This window comes from Gossypium hirsutum, chromosome A07 (assembly GCF_007990345.1).
Source record: "Gossypium hirsutum isolate 1008001.06 chromosome A07, Gossypium_hirsutum_v2.1, whole genome shotgun sequence".
NCBI classification, from domain to species: domain Eukaryota; kingdom Viridiplantae; phylum Streptophyta; class Magnoliopsida; order Malvales; family Malvaceae; genus Gossypium; species Gossypium hirsutum.
Window position 1 is genome coordinate 28,803,454 of NC_053430.1, and position 6,487 is coordinate 28,809,940.

General features: G+C 35.4%; 2 non-coding genes across 2 annotated transcripts; one reads left to right on the forward strand and one right to left on the reverse strand.

Annotated features, from left to right (window-relative positions):
• Positions 1 to 1,486: 1,486 nt before the first annotated feature.
• On the forward strand, positions 1,487 to 1,593 carry LOC121204284 (small nucleolar RNA R71). The gene has a single exon (XR_005899212.1). It is a non-coding gene; the product is annotated as a small nucleolar RNA R71 (small nucleolar RNA).
• A 2,886-nt stretch (positions 1,594 to 4,479) lies between these two features.
• Positions 4,480 to 4,586, reverse strand: LOC121204055 (small nucleolar RNA R71). The gene has a single exon (XR_005898983.1). It is a non-coding gene; the product is annotated as a small nucleolar RNA R71 (small nucleolar RNA).
• Between the last annotated feature and the right edge of the window lie 1,901 nt (positions 4,587 to 6,487).

The window sequence follows — 6,487 nt, forward strand, 5'->3', positions numbered from 1 at the left end:
TTAGCCTATAGCATTTTCAGAAATTTTCACATATGTCCTATTTCATAATTTCACTCACAATTGAAAAAATTAAAGCATGAAATTTTCACACATGCACTTTCACATGAAACAAAGACAAAATATAACATCTACTTGTTTTTGTGACTCAGTTTTGTGATCCCGAAACCACTTTCTGACTAGGGCCAAATTAGGGCTGTCACAATAGAAGTATTTTTAAGATCCCCAAGTTCGAGTTTTTGATAGATTTGATTGGGGAATTAAGTTTATGCTAGCCCTTAAATTACAAAAGGCCTTGCTAAAATAATGATCCCCTATCTCTATTGGAATCATAAAAATACCTAAATCTTTTAATTTTGGGGGTATCTTTTTAGTGATTAATTGTTACACGAGGCATCTATATCAATTTGCTCGCCCTTTTTCATTTTTTATGCCATGCCATGATTTCCTTTAAGTACTTGGCATATTTTAGGATTTTATCAGTTAGTTCTAAGAGCTGTAAATTGACATTGAGGGATTTAAATAAATTGAGAAAATTTATGAAATCTACCTCGTCCCTCTTTTTCTTGTCTTCTAATTTTGTCAAGATGGTACCTTCGTTGTGTTCAGATTTCTGATGACTGGATCAAACACCAGTTTGGCTATCTCCTCAATTGGCTCATTTTTATCACCTTCCTCCTCCATGTATTCCTTAACCTCTTCAGGAACATTCTCTTCTTCATGTTCCCCTTTGGCTTGTCAAGTATCTTTCTTGAGCGTAATGTGATCGCCTTTATGTGTTACTTCCCATCTCTCTAAGGATTGCTTTTCGTTTACTAGGGAGTCTTTAACCGCTACGCTTTTGTAATATCGTCATTAGCTGACTCATTTGATTGTAGAGGCTATCCATTTGGGATTCAAGTCATCCATATATGGCTTGGACTTTTTGTATATCCATTTTCATCGTTTTCATCTCTCCTTTTAGCCGATCGAATCTTTGACCACATGCATCATGGTCATTACCCACAGATCTTTGTTGTAATGGTAGAGGTTGGTAAGGAGGGTTTTATCGTGTTTACGCTTGATTTGTAGCTCCTTGGTCGTTTTCCCATTTGATGTTCGAGTGATCCCTCCAACCGAGATTGTAGGTATTTGAATAGGTAACTTGACCCTTATTACCTATGTAGTTTGCTTCTTTCAGTTGGTTTTCATAATATAGCTCAGCTCTCATTGGTCTGACAGTCTCCTCCAAATGATTAAGCTTTTGTAAGATTTTTTGGTATCGATCATCTTGGTTACCTTCATTTATAGCTTTTACCATTGGAGGATTTGATTTGTATTTGAATCTTTCATTAGGCCACATGTAGGATTTATAGCTATACCATCAATGATTTTATAGGCTCGTTCGTTTTTGAGGAACATAACCGATCCCCCAATCGCTCTGTCTAGTTTGGATTTGATGTTACCGTCAACACCATTATAAAATATCTGGATTTGGAGCCATGTTTACAATCCATGGTATGGGCACTTCCTAAGCATAAACTTGAAATGTTCTCACGCCTCATACAAGGATTCACCTTCGTATTGTTTAAAGTTGACAATTTCTTGCCTAAGTTGAATGGTTCTGCTAATTGAGAAAAAATTGTGTAAGAATTTTTCCGCTAAATCATCCCATGTGGTGATGGAACCTGGTTCTAATGAGTCTAACCAATCAACAGCATTGTCCCATAAAGAAAATAAAAATAACCAGCGACTCACAACATCATCGGACACTCTGTTAAACTTGAAGGTGTTGCAGAGTTGTAGGAATTGTTTCAATTGTTGATTCGGGTCTTCCACCATATTTCCTTTGAATTACATCCTGTCCTGGATCACCTGAATAGTTACCATTTTTATCTCAAAATCATTGACTGATGATTGCACTGAGTAATTGCTTTGGATTTGGATATGGCTCGATTTGGGTGTTAAAGCTTGTAAACTGAAAAACATATAGGATTTTTCCTATATAAATTATCACCTTTTTACTTAAATTTGTTGTTAAAACCAAGTAATTGTTTAATAAATTAATGAAATATGTGAAAATATGAAAACAGGACATAGAAACTATTAAAATGTGATTTTATGCCTTATTATATAGTTTTCATGCATAAAATGGCTTATTTTATATTAAATTGAGCATATTATATTTTTATGACATAAAGTGGACCATGCATGATTAAATTGAATAATAAAATATAAAATTATATTTAATAATTCATTTTAAAATATTTCATTAATAATTTGGGTTTTAATTAATTTAATTAAGTTGGTAAAATTTAATTCTTTGGTCCTCTAACTTATTGATTTTTTTTGGACAAGTCTGAGAGCTTTAATTTGATTACAAAACCGTCCAAATGGAGGGCAAGTCAAACCAAAATTCAGCTAAATTTGGAGGTTCATAAACCATCTTTTGGTTTAATTACATAAGGTCCTTGAAGAGTTGAAGAAATCAGAGATTTGCCCGAAGATTTGCTGGTGATCGAGTCTTAGTCCTGAGTTGTTGTGGCACTCAAATTGACCAAGAATCAAGCAAAAATCAGCCACATTCCCTCAATTCATGGCCGGCCACCCTTGGAAGGAGTTTGAAAGATGGATACTCCTATTTTTAGCAAACTAGCTCCCATGTCTCACTTATAAATAAGAGCCCCTTTCTCACTTTTTCAATCATCCCTCATCCCTCATTCATCCCTCACTCATTCATCATCCTCGCCTTTCTCAATTCTCTTAGCTTTCTTAGCCCTCACACCTATCATCTTTGCATAAATATTTTGAGAAAATTAGCCTCTTAAAGAACCCTTGGTTTGCCACCTCTGAGAGCCATCAGTAAAGGAGCAAAGCAAAGGAACGAAGGAGCCCTTATCAGTCAGAGTCTTGGGTGACAGCCACTTTAAATTGGGTTTAATCTTTCTTACTTTAATTTAATTCAAGAATGTTTGCTATGTGTTCTTTGTTCTTGTTTACAACAATGATAGCTTAATTTTATTTAAAATAGGATGATTGCTTTGATTTAATAATAATTATTTGATTCATGCTTATAATATTTGTGCCTCAATCGATCATGTTTTTAATTAAAATCAAGTCTGTATTTCGTTCATATGTGATTGAAATAAACTTGAATTAGCTAAGCGATCCTAACCAAACGACGGCTAATGGACGTATAATTGAAATGTGCATACTTAATTTAGATCCTAACTCGATTAAATTGCAGGTTGCATAACATCCCTAACTAGGCTCTGTTATCTGCATAGTTTTTAGATTTGTGTGATTAAACTGTTTCAAACCTAACACGTCCCTGTTACCTCGCACGAATACTAAGAAACCCTTAGTAAATAAGGATCAATAAAATGCGTATTTACTAAGTAAAGGATTTCGAAAGGACCTAACGTGGTTTCCAAACTCATGAAAGATCGAATTGCCATGGAATGTTTTTCCGAATATTGATAAGCATATTGATAATAATTTGAGTTTAATTAAAGTAATTGTCCTAGCTTATTTATGTTATAATTGTTGCTTATTGTGTTAATTCTGCTAAAATCTATCTCATTCATATAGTTTGCATACTTAGGATAAATTGCATTAGGGATCATGGCATTTAGTTTCATATACTTAATTTTTCATCACTTCTCAATTATATTGTTTTTATTTATCAAATTGTTAATACACTTTTACAAATTAAGTGACTTAGCACAAATACAATCCCTGTAGAGATGATAACTTGATAGTTACTTATTACTTGATAACGATTGTGTACACTTGCACAAACCTGAGCGTTACAAGTTTTTGGTGCCGTTGCCAGGGATTGTCAACTGTTGCCATAGTCATTTTTTGTGAAATTATTTATTTTTCAATTTGGTTATTTCTAACAGTACTACCTTATTCTTTTTAATTTTGTAATTTTCTTTCTAGGTGTTTATGAGCATAGATCAGATTATCAATTTACTCCCACCAGACCCTGAAATTGAGTGAACTTTTAGACAAAGAAGACGTGAACGAATAGCTCAGAGACAAAACGAGATGGACCTTGGAAATCAAAATCAAGACCAAGGTAATGAAGCCAAACATGTACGAAATCCTATCCTCATTGCTGATGATAAGGATCGATGCATCAGACAATATGCTGCGCTGCTTTTCAATGAGTTAAATCCAAGAATTAGAAGGCCAGATATTGAGGCAACCCAATTCGAATTGAAACCAGTGATGTTTCAAATGCTACAAACGGTGGGCCAATTTAGTGGTATGCCCACGGAAGATCTACATCTCCTCTTTCGATTGTTTATGGAGGTAAATGACTCATTCAAGATAGCCGGTGTGACTGAAGATGCACTGAGGTTGAAGTTGTTTCCTTACTGGTTGTGAGATCGAGCACGAGCATGGCTCACTTTATTGCGACCAAGTTCTATATCTACATGGAAAGAATTAGCAAAGAGATTTTTGGTTAAGTATTTCTTGCCTAGCAAAAATACTAAGTTGAGGAACGAGATCACAACTTTCCAACAATTGGATGACGAGTCTTTGTATGAGGCATGGGAGTGATTCAAGGAGTTACTTCGTAAGTGTTCTCATCATGGGATTCCTCATTGTATCCAGTTGGAGACATTCTATAATGGTCTTAATGCACATACAATATTGATGATAGATGCTTCTACGAATGGTGCAATTTTGTTTGAGTCTTATAATGAGGCTTATGAGATCATCAAGAGGATTGCAAGCAACAACTATCAATAGCCAACAAATCGAACAGCTTCAAGAAGACGTGTAGCCGGAGTTCATAAAGTTGATGCTCTTATTTCGTCATCAGCTCAGATTTACCTACTCAGAAGAGTTGTCCGGTTCAATTGAAAGTTCCATCACCTCCATATCCACAAAGATTGCAATAAAACAAGCAGAAATATGAGGTGCAATTCAAGAAGTTTTTGGATGTTCTGAAGCAATTCCACATCAATATTCCATTGGTGGAGGCTTTAGAACAAATGTCGAATTATGTGAAGTTTATGAAGGATGTACTATCCAAGAAGAAACGACTGAGTGAGTATGAGACTGTCGCTCAGACAAAGGAGTGTAGTGCTTTCTTTCAGAACAAGCTGCCACCGAAATTGAAGGATCCAGGAAGCTTTACGATACCCTGTAACATTGGTGAATCTTATTGTGGTAAAGCTTTGTATGACTTAGTAGCAAGTATCAACTTGATGCCTAAGTCTATTTTCAAGATGCTAGGGATAGGAGAAGTAAGACCTATAACTGTGACGCTCCAGCTAACGGATCGATCTTTAGTATACCCCGAAGGAAAGATCGAAGATGTTTTGGTAAGAGTCGATAAATTTATTTTTCTTGTTGATTTCATTATTCTAGATTTTGAAGCAGATAAAGAAGTGCCAATTATCCTTGGGAGACCTTTCCTAACCACAGGAAGAACGGGAATTGATATACAGAAAGGCAAACTCACCATACGAGTTCAAGACGATCAGGTAACTTTTAACATTCTTAAAGCGATGAAATTTTTCGATCCGACAGAAGAGTGCTCAGTTATGGAAGAAATAGAAACCTTAATTTCTATGGAAAGCCATCTTGAAGAAGATCCATTGGAGAAAGCCTTAGGGTTTGACCCTTTGGAGGATAAAGAAGGTGAAGAAAATATGGCTGTGATGGAAGCCAACTGAGGAATTTTATTCAATCCACACGGTTTGAACCGTTAGAGTTGGAAGTTAGAGAATTTGTGCAACCCAAATTGTTAATCGAAGAACCACCTACACTCGAACTAAAGGTACTTCCTGCTCATTTGAAATATATTTATTTAGGTAATTGTTCTACTTTGCCTATGATTATTTCAACCGAACTGACAAAAGATAAAGAGGAGTAATTAATTTCTATTCTAAAGAAATTTAAGAAAGCAATTGGTTGGACTATAGCTGATATTCGAGGTATAAGCCCTTCATTTTGCATGCATAAAATTATTCTAGAGGAAGGTGAAAAAGCTCGAATTGATGGGAAAAGGAGGCTTAATCCTATCATGAAGGAAGTCGTGAGAAAGGAAGTGATCAAATGGCTAGATGTAGGAATCATCTATCCTATTTCGGATAGTTCGTGGGTAAGTCCGGTACAGTGTGTGTCGAAGAAAGGTTGAATTATGATTGTTGAGAATGAGTGTAACGAATTGATCCCAACAAGATTTGTTACTGGTTGGAGAATTTGTGCTGACTACAGAAAGTTGAATAAAGCCACTCGGAAGGATCATTTTTCGTTGCCTTTTATGGATCAGATGTTAGATTGACTGATAGGTAATGAATTCCATTGTTGTTTAGATGGTTATTCGGGATATAACCAAATAGTTGTCATTCCGGAAGACCAACATAAAACAACCTTTACTTGTCCATATGGTACGTTTGCTTTTAGGTGAATGCCTTTTGGTTTATACAATGCACCTGCAACATTCCAATGATGCATGATGGCAATATTCACTGATATGGTTGAAAAT